General features: G+C 42.1%; 1 protein-coding gene across 1 annotated transcript in view; it reads right to left on the reverse strand.

Moving 5' to 3' along the window:
* Positions 1–5,408, reverse strand: part of CPVL (carboxypeptidase vitellogenic like) — a 126,813-nt gene extending 121,405 nt beyond the window's left edge. The window contains exon 1 of the mRNA XM_025464486.3: positions 5,334–5,408. The gene's annotated coding sequence lies outside the window, so the exon portion shown is untranslated. The remainder of the gene's footprint in view (positions 1–5,333) is intronic.
* Positions 5,409–10,850: the final 5,442 nt, after the last annotated feature.

Consider the following 10,850-nt stretch of genomic DNA (forward strand, 5'->3'; position numbering starts at 1 on the left):
TTTTTTGATAAGAAGTGTAATAGGACTTCAATTTTTCACCTACATTTGTGTATTATGTTGATAAAAATCAAAAGCAATTAATAAGAACTCAAACACCAAACTTAGTATCTTCTTCCCTAAACATGTACCTACTTCTCTGTTTTCTGTCTTCCTTAGAAATACCGTCCAAGTGCTAATACCTTATGTTTTAACTATATCTCTCAGTTAAGCTGACAGTATGATCCAAAGGTGGGAAGTTAAAAACAAACAAACAAACAAAAAAAACACAACAAAACCACAAGCACAAAATGACATCACTTAGGCCAAGTCCCCAAACGAGGGCTTAACCCATAATCTAATTACAGTTTCAACTTTCCCCATAAATGTAGTCCTAACTAGTCAATCAGGGTTTTTCTGATGGGTACTAGTGAGTCTTCCCCCATGGGAAGATGAGGTCGTCTGCATGATAAGACCCCTCCTCTCTCCCCCTAAGAGACAGATGAACAATTCTTTTCTTTTGCTAATAACTTTCTTTCCCCACTCTCCTATAAAAACCTTCCATTTTTTACAGCTCCTCAGAGATCCTCTCTACTTGCTAGCCCAAATGCTGAAATTCAGAAATCACTTAATAAACCCAATTAGATCCTAAAAAAAAAAAAAAAAAAAAAAGGAAAGGACAGAAAAGAAAAGAAAAAATGAAATACTCTCAAAGCACTGAAGCTAGAAAAGCTAGAAACTCCAGATTCTTGATTTATCTCTCTCCTTGCTGCCTTCCCATAGCCAATCAATCATCAACTGAATCTCAGCTGTCTTTCAAATTTGCCCTCTCCTCCTCCTTAGCCCTCCTCCTGTGTCCTAATCCAGGTCCTTATCATGATTTGCCTGCACCACTGCAAATCTCACAGCTGCTGATTCATGACCCTGACCTTAACTCCCAGTTAGATGAATTTCCCCACACTCTTCATTTGCTGTTGTCTTTCCTATTTTCTTGGGCCAGGGGTTTTACACCTCTTCAAACTCTGTTACTTGGCAATGGATAACCAATACTTAAACAAGGTATCAGCATAATAGGGCAGGGGAAGTCAATAGAGGGCAGATCGCAGACAGCCTGGAAGCTCTTCAGAAACTTTATCCTCTAGTGACTGGAAACTACTGAGTGCTCTGTATTTTGAATAGAATATTACGATGGCAGTAATAGGGATGGATTTATTGAAAAGAGAGAAGGCATAGATACCAGTTAATAGGCTTTACAGTAATGCAGAATTAAGAAGATGGATCCTAAACCAGGTAAAGGCAATAGTAAAGGGTGTGGATTTAAAAATACTTAGAAGGTAAAACTAGCAGAACCTTGTGAGTGATGAGATATTATATGTCGGAATAAAACAGAATGTATGCTGATTCCCAGATCTGACTTAGATGGCTGGGCAGATGGTGGTATAGTTAACTAAGATCTCCCACTACTAGATTTTGCCATGAATTATACTAGCATTAGTGCACTAACAGGTGTGCATGTATATAAAGGGAGGACTGAAGAATCTGAGAAAGCGAAAATCAGCCCTTCTGATTCTCGCAGTGTTCCCAACAGAAGAGTGACAATGTTTCTACATGGCCAAGGCCACACTGCAGGTGCAAAATGACTGACAATCCTTTCTGGGGAGTTGCTGCTTTCTTTCTTTTTTTTTTTTTTAACAATAAATATTTTTTTTGTTGGTGTTCAATTTGCCAACATACAGAATAACACCCAGTGCTCCTCCCATCAAGTGTCCCCCTCAGTGCTCGTCACCCACTCACCCTCACCCCCCGCCCTCCTCCCCTTCCACCACCCCTAGTTCGTTTCCCAGAGTTAGGAGTCTTTATGTTCTGTCTCCCTTTCTGATATTTCCTACCCATTTCCTCTCCCTTCCTTTCTATTCCCTTTCACTATTATTTATATTCCCCAAATGAATGAGAACATATAATGTTTGTCCTTCTCCGATTGACTCATTTCACTCAGCATAATACCCTCCAGTTCCATCCACGTTGAAGCAAATGGTGGGTATTCTTTCTTAGCAACGTGTCCCCAGCCCCACTTTGTTCCTCCCACCTCCTGAACCAAGACTGCTGTGATAGTCAGTTGCTGAACTGCTTTGAAAGCGACCACCACCCCCACTTCCCTGAGCCCTCCTTTGTCTCACTTAGCACAAGGACAAACCTTTCACAGGCCTCGTCCTATGTACCCAGGCCCTTGGGTATATGCCCTCCTTTGCTGCAGGTAAGCAAATAAAACTAATTTTGCATCATTATAAGTGAAGACAAGTCAGAAAGACCATACAATCAAGGGGGAAGAGACAATAAATGTAGAACCTAGAGGGCTGCTGATGGCTCTATATATTATTCTGTGACAAGAAAGCAAGTCTTTGCCACCATTCTGGAATGTACAACATTTGATTATAAAAATTTTCAAGTTCTCAGAAAAGATGAAACAATTGTACAATGTATACCCCTACCTAAACTCTATTATCATTCCACTGGTATTGATTTAGTGCCTACTATTTGCCTGGAGCTAGGCTTACCTGTAAAGACATAAAAAGCAGAGTGAAATTAGGAAACAAGAAAGAGTTTGATTTGGGTGGAGCACAGAGTTTGTAAAGGGGTCATGTGACCTTGGTCTGTGCAGTCATGTTGGAGTTGCATGGAGGACATTGAATTTCAGGGTAGGCAGTTTATACTTCACCCTAGTTGCAGTCAGGAGCCACTGAAGACATTTAAGGAGGGGAGTGTGTTGTGCTTTCGAAAGCTCATTCCAGCATTGGTGTTAGGCTGGAATGGAGAGAACCTGACATCTGAGAGCTAAATTAGGAGATTTTTGCAAAAGTCCTGGGACAAGTAAAGGTTGAACAGCTAACAGAATAGATTGGAGAGAGAGGAAAATGAGAATCGATCTTTTGGGAGCTGGGTTTACCGACTCCCCCAGAGAGCCAAATAAGATATGTCCAGTGGTCCTTTTGAAAGATAAATAATGGAATATATGGAGTCTCAAAAGAGAAGGGAGGAAAGGCTAACCCAGGATGCCTACATAAATATTTTGACCTGTAAATAATGCTAACAATTTAAAAACAGCCACCAATTAGAATCAGAATATGGAGAAAAAGTTAAGAGATAAGTCCCAAGGATATTGGGAAGATAAGATGCTAAGAATTTGCTCTTTTAGGCCAATAGATCAAAGGACTTAAAGAATTATCCCCTCCCGTTCTCACCTCACTTCCCAAGTTCTGGTTTAAAGCAATAAAAGAAAAGTATATGGTTTCAAGTACAAGGCTATTCCTACAATATCTCCAAGGGAGACAAATCTCAATGGTCTGGTTTCAGTTCAGTTATGCTTAGTAGGTGGATTTTATGGTGAAAGCACCTGATCACTGTGAACTGAGTTCATTATTGCTTAAATCTTTGGACTTGCAAATATATAGCATAAAAGTTTAAACTTCGTTCCTAGTTTTGGCCAAGGTACAGTTCTTAGCACTCTGTCCAGCTTACTCCCTCCCAAATCTATGTAGATGTTAAGGAGTCATTCTTCCAAAGGTACCTTTCAACCTATGAGAAACTTACCTACTTTCATTCTTTTAAACATTCTTAGTTCAGCCCATGAAAAACCCATATTATTAAACCCCTGGGAATGCTAAACTGAAATAGTCACATTTGCTCTTTAAAATGAACTACACTTCTTATTAAGAATGGGTCATTACCTGTTTACCTTGGGAATTTCAGTGTTAATAAATGGGTATCTGATGCTATCTGGGGCAGTAATTAAGCTCTTCTCTATCTTCCTTCAGTACATACCAGGATTGTATTCAACACGCAATCTTTCTTCTGACAAATCATATGCTTTCCAAAACAAAAGCAAAGTCATTAACAAAACACTGTCAAGCTCTTTGCTTCTTGTTTTTATTTTCTCAAGGGGAGTGAACCGGTAAGCCCTGTGAACTTCCTAAATGCTCTTCTAAGTTATTTGAACTACCTGTCAGTCAAAACCCACTTATTCCTCAGGCTATAAAGTCAGTCTAGGAGAACCCCACCATAAACTGGTTTATAAGTTAGACTCATATATTTTGTGAGACCAGTCATGCCCTTCCCAAAACCCCAACTCCTACTAAAAAAGAGAGAGAGAAAGAGAGAGGGAGAATGTAACAGCTTCTCGCTAAGAACACTAGCATTACATTATAAAGAGTTTCCACTGGACTTAAAAGTGGCCTGGAGTACAAATCTAGAAAGCCCAAACAGCCAAAGGGTCTTGACAACTGTACAGACTTCCACATGCCAACAAAACCAATGTGACCTACCGTTGCCAAAAGTGTAAAGGTTTCTGAACTTTCAACTTTCTTACAACTTTCTTGAAAGTTGCTTTTCAAGTTAGCAAACTACATTTTAGCTGGATGGGTTTCTTTTTTTCTTCCTTACATCTCCGTTTTTTCTCATCTCACACCAAAAATGGTAAAAAAGCTAATGGTACATATAAGGGGAGGAAAAAAGACAAGTGCCTTTAAAACGGGGAGACCGCAGCTTAGCAAACTTAAAACATTTGCTCAAAGTCACCAACTAACAAAATGTATGGCTGAGATTTGAATCCATAAATATACCAAAGCCTATTTATTTATTTATTTATTTATTTATTTATTTATTTATTTATTTATGCCATGAGGCCAAAGCTGACCTAAAAGGTACTGGATGCTTCTATTTGGCTTCTATTTGTCTTTACGGGGTCCCACTGGCTCCTAGGAACTCCCCAGCAAGGGCTGAACCCACTTGGCTGGGAGCTGTCCTGTGCACCTCAACAACCGCCCCCCCCCCCTTGAGTTTTCTCCTAATCCTGTATTCTAGGTCTCTCTCCTGTGCTTTGCTTCCATCAGCCCAAATCCCCTTTTGTGGGGCGCTCACATCAAAGGCATCTCCCGCTTCCATTCTCCCCGCAGCACCCACGGAATCAAAGCATCCCAGAGAGATGCGCTGAGGCTGACTGAGGCAGAGGAGGGTCCCCGCTTTGCACCGAGAGTCACGGGGGACCCCAGAGCTTCGCGCACCCCGGGCCGACTCCTGAACAGGGAGGTTTCCCGGCCTGGACCTGGACTAATCACCCCCCCACCCACCCCACCCACCCCACCCCCCGCGCGCGCCAGGGCCTCAGACTGTGCAGGAGCCTTCGGGAATGTTCCCCGGCCCGGTGCACCCAGAGCCTAGTGCCAAGCATCCCGCAGTTCCCCAACCTGGAAAACCCGGAGCCGGCCGCGACCTCCCGGTGCACGCGGCCCCCCGACCCCCGCGACCCCCCGCCCCGCGCTCCCCGCCGCCCAGGCCGCCGCCGACCCGCGCCCTCGGCTCACCCCAGGCCTCCTCGCCCCGCCGGTCACCTCTACCCTGCGGGGCGCGGCCCTGCGCTCCTCCCGCGCCCACGTGACCCAGACCTGCGGCGCCAAAGTCCGGTCCACACCTCCCCTCCCGTGACCCGGCCGCGCCCCCCGGAGAAGCAGCAGCAGGCACCCCAGAGGGGGATCCTGAAAGATAACGGAGACAGGCGGCCGGCGGTGCAGCTCTGCTTGGTGGGCTCCTTCCTATGTTTGGATTTTCCCCTCCCACTTTTTTAAAGCTGTTATCAGAATCTCCTTTTAAGATTTTATTTATTTATTCCTGAGAAACACAGAGGCAGAGACACAGGCAGAGGAAGAAGCAGGCTCCCCTCCCCGCTCCCACAGCCTGATGTGGGACTCGATCCCGGGACCTTGGAATGGACGGAGCCAAAGGCAGATGCTCAACCACTGAGCCACCCAGGTGCCCCAGCTGCTCTGACTTTGAACATTGTATTTATTTATTTATTTTTAAAGATTTTTATTTATTTATTCATGAGAGACACAGAGAGAGAGAGGCAGAGACACAAGCAGAGGGAGAAGCAGGCTCCATGCAGGGAGCCCGATGCGGGACTAGATCCCAGGTCTCCAGGATCAGGCCCTGGGCTGAAGCCCAGCGCTTAAACAGCTGAGCTACCCGGGCTGTCCATGAACATTGTATTTAAAAGTTATTCCTCACACTGGTGCTTGCTAGTCCTGGTGCTTGCAAGCCCGGTACTTGCATCTGGAAACCCGAGTGGTGTTTTACTGCCACTGTTGAGAAAGGCCCCTTGCAGTCACCCAAAGTCCACACTTCCAGTCGCGCTGATCCCCAGAGCTCACAGGGTGCCGACATTGTGTCAGGTGCTTTTCCCACAGTATCGGGTGGGAATCTTATATCCTAAGATATATTCTGTACTAAGATGATCTCCGTTTTGCAGGCAGGAAACTGAGACTTGGGTTAAGTGTCCCATTCAAGGTCACATCTCTTGTAAGTGACCTCAGGGGGTATTTTTAACCTCCTTCAGGTACTGGGGCACTGAGGCAGACCTTGAAGGAAGACAAAATCTAAAAAGGTAAGGAGATTCCAAGAGCAAGTTAAGACAAAATGCAAGAATGTCATCATTTGCTGCAAAACCAGCAGCCGAATGGCCCAGCCGACCCACTGAGCAGGGAAAAAAAACAAAACCAGTTCATTGTTATTTTACACCATTTACATTTTGGATGGTTTCTTATGAAACTAAGGCTAACTACAGCACTAATTTTGTAACCTGGGACAAATTATTTAATGTCACTGAGTGTCAGTTTTTTGGAGAAGCAATCTGGGGATCATGGACACTCCGAAACAAGGTTTGGGGAAATATGGATTTGTGGCAGGTGGCTCACAATGGACTCAGTCCCATGGATGCCTCACTCTATGTAGAGGAGTACAGCCAGTGGAGGACCAGAGGGGGGGGCCTTCTAAATTGTGGGCCTTAGCTCAAAGAAAGCTACTGGTCAAGGAATACTGGTCATGGAGCCAGTTAAATGAAAACCAAACTGAATTTTACAGTAAATAGAAAATGCATCATACTTACGCACATGTATTCAAAAACAGGGTGTCATCATTTTACTGCAATCTTAATAACTTCAGAGGCATAAATGCTGCAACTTACAAAAACATTACTTGAAAATTTAATTAAACATATTTTATACTTATTCAGTTTTGTGAATTTTGAGTAACACATTTTCAGTTTTAATTTTTGTTTCATTTCCCAAGTGAAAAATGGCATACATTTATTAAAAGGAAAAAATTACATCTATTAAAATAATGAAAACTTAGAGCCAAAAGAAGTAAACTTTCAAATGACAGTTTTGTAAGTGTGTGGCATGTATACTTCTGAAGTTATTAAAGCCTAAAATTGCAGTAACGTACTTGAGGCGCTCTGTACTTGAGTTTGCGGTATGTGGGGTTTTGTACTAGAGATTAGCTTAGATTTTTAAAAAAACAGTGCACCTGGGTGGCTCAGTTAGTTAAACATCTGAGTTCTGCTCAGGTCTTGATCCTGAGGTCCTGAGGTGGAGCTATTGGCTCCAGCAGAGAGTCGGCTTCACCCTCTCCCTCTCCATCTGCCCCTCCTCCTGCTTGTTCTCTCTCTCTCTCTCAAATAAACAAAATCTTTAAAAAAGAAAAAAGAAAGAAAAGAAAGAAAAGAAAGAAAGAAGCAGTCTTCTTTAAGAAACCTGAAGTTCAGTTGGAGAGATGAACCACTTAAATTGATCCCATAATACAATATGATAAGAGCTTTAAGGGAGGCCTATAAAAAGTACTGCTGGTACAGAGAACAGGTACCAAGTGACTGGCTAAGGAGCCAGGTGACATGAGATGACATGAAGCTGGGCATTAAAAATGAATAGACATTATGGGGAAAGGGTATAACACAGGCAAAGAACATAACCACTTGTGAATTGCTGTTGCATTCTGGGAGTGATTGACTATTCGGGGCTACCGGATGCACTCAGGATGGGTTAGCAGTTGGCTAAAACAGATATACAGAAATCAGAATGGGAAAAGCTTGAATGTCCAGCTACAAACACTGATGTCATTCAGTTAGTAGACTGGGAATTCAAGTTTTTTTTCTTTTAAGTTCAATGTGCCAATACATAGTATAACTCCAGCGCTCATCATATCATGTGCCCTCCTTATGCCTGTCACCGAGTTACCCCACTCCTTCCCACCTTCCTCCCCTTCTGCAACTTTTTTTTTTCCAGAATCACGAGTCTCTAATCGTTTATCTTCCTCTCTAATTTTTCCCCACTCAGTTTTTCTTCCTTCCCTTATGGTCCCTTTCACTATTTCTTATATTCCACATATGAGTGAAACCATATGATAATTGTCTTTCTTCGATTGACTTATTTCACTCAGCATAATACCCTCCAGTTCCATCCACATTGATGGAAATGTTAAGTATTCATCCTTTCTGATGGCTGATATATTATTTTATATATATATATATATCACATCTTCTTTATTCATCTGTTGAAGGACACCGTGGCTCCTTCCACAGTTTGGCTATTGTGGACATTGCTGCTATGAACATTGGGGTGCAGGTGCCCCTTCAGATTACTACATTTGCATCTTTGGGGTAAATACCCAGTAGTGCAATTGCTAAGTCGTAGGGCAGGTCTATTTTTAACCTCTTCAGGAACCTCCACACTGTTTTCCAGAGTGGCTACACTAGCTTGCCTTCCCACTAACAGTGTAAGAGTGTTCCACTTTCTCTACATCCTTGCCAACATTTGTTGTTTTCTGTCTTGTTAATTTTAGCCATTCTCACCAGTGTGAAGTGGTATCTCATTGTGGTTTTAATTTGTATTTCCCTGATGCTGAGTGATGTTGAACGTTTTTTTCGTGTATCTGTTGGCCACGTGTAGCTTTTCTTCAGAGAAATGTCTGTTCGTGTCTTCTGCCCATTTCTTGACTGGATTGTTTGTGTTTTAGGTGTTGAGTTTGATAAGTTCTTTATAAATCTTGAATACTAGCCCTTTATCTGATATGTCATTTACAAATATCTTCTCCCATTCTGTAGGTTGTCTTTTGTTTTTGTTGACTGTTTCCTTTGCTGTGCAGAAGCTTTTTATCTTGATGAAATCCCAAAAGTTCATTATTGCTTTTGTTTCCCTTGCCTTTGTAGATGTATCTTGCAAGAAGTTGCTGGGGCTGAGTTAAAAAAGGTTGCTATCTTTGTTCTCTTCTAGGATTTTGATGGATTTCTGACTCACATTTAGGTCTTTCATCCATTTTGAGTCTATTTTTGTGTATTGTGTGAGAGAATGGTCCAGTTTTGTTCTGCACGTGGCTGCCCAATGTTCCTAACACCATTTATTGAAGAGACTGTCTTTCTTCCATTGGATATTCTTTCCTACTTTGTGAAAGAGAAGTTGACTACAGAGTTGAGGGCCCATTTCTGGGTTCTCTATTCTGTTCCATTGATCTATGTGTCTGTTTTTGTGCCAGTACCATGCTGCCTTCATGATCACACCTTTATAATATAGTTTGAAGTCAGGCATTGTGATGCCCCTAGGTTTGGTTTTCTTTTTCAACATTCCTCTGGCTGTTCGGGCTATTTTCTGGTTCCATACAAATCTGAGGTTTATTTGTTCCAACTTTGTGAGGAAAGTCCATGGCATTTTGATAGAGATTGCATTGAATGTGTAAAGTGCTCTGGGTAGCATAGACATTTTCACAGTATTTATTCTTCTGATCCATGAGCATGAGCATAAGCATGTTTTCCTATCTCTTTGTGTCTTCCTCAATTTCTTTCATAAGTGTTTTTTAGTTTTTAGAGTACAGATCCTTTACCTCTTTGGTTAGGTTTATTCCTAGGTATCTTGTGGGTATTGGTACAATTGCAAATGGGATCAATTCCTTAATTTCTCTTTCTTCAGTCTCATTGTTAGTGTATAGAAATGCAACTGAGGAAATCAACTTTCTTAATGAAGTAAGATAAAATAGAATAGAGGAGGTATATTAATTTCCTAGGACTGCTATAACAAAATACTAATAACTGGGTGGTAATAAACAATAGAAATGTATTGTTTAACAGTTCTGGAGGCTGGAAGTCTGAATTAAGGTGTCTGCAGAGCCATGCTCCCTCTGAAACTTGTAAGAGAAGGATTGTTCTCCCCTCTTCTAGCTTCTAGAAGCCCCAGGCGCTCTGTGGTTTATGGCAGCATAATTCCCATCTCTGCCTCTGCGTTCAAGGATGTCCTCATGTCTCTTCACATTATCTTCCTTCTATATGTGTCTGTCTCTCTGTCCCAATTTCCCCTTTTGATGAGGACACCAGTCATATTGTACTAGGACCCACCCTAATGACCTCATTTTAACTTCATTACCTCTATGAAGACCTCTTTCCAAAGAAGGCCACATTCTGAGTTACCAGAAGTAAGAGTGAGGACTTCAATGCATCCTTTTTAAAGGACACAATTAATCCATGCAAAAAGAGAAAATATCAGAGTAAATCATGCTTTGTGACACTTTGTTTCAGTGTGTGTGTGTGTGTGTGTGTGTCCTAGGTCATTGTATTAGCTTACTATTGGTAGCATACCAAAATTACCACAGAATTAGTGTCTGAAAGGAACACATTTATTCTCTGGGGTTCTGGAATCAGAAGTCTCAAATTAATGTGTCAGGAGGACTGCATTCCTTCTTGAGGCTTTAGGGAAGAATCTGATTCCTTGTCATTTTCATCTTCTAGAAGGTGCCCACATTCTTTGTCTCCTGGATGCTTCTGTCTATCACTCCAACCTCTTGTTTCTGTCCTCATATCTCCTATAAGCTAATCCTCCTTGCTCTCTCTTAGAAGGATCATCGTAACCACATTTGTCCCACCAGTTAATCCAGGATACTCTTGTCATCTCAAAGTTCTTAACTTAGTCACATCTGTGAAGTCCCTTTTGCCATGCAAGGTAATATATTCATAGGTTCTAAGGGTTAGGACATGGACATCTTTGGAGGGAGGCATTATATATCAC

This window comes from Canis lupus, chromosome 14 (assembly GCF_003254725.2).
Source record: "Canis lupus dingo isolate Sandy chromosome 14, ASM325472v2, whole genome shotgun sequence".
In the NCBI taxonomy this organism is placed as follows: domain Eukaryota; kingdom Metazoa; phylum Chordata; class Mammalia; order Carnivora; family Canidae; genus Canis; species Canis lupus.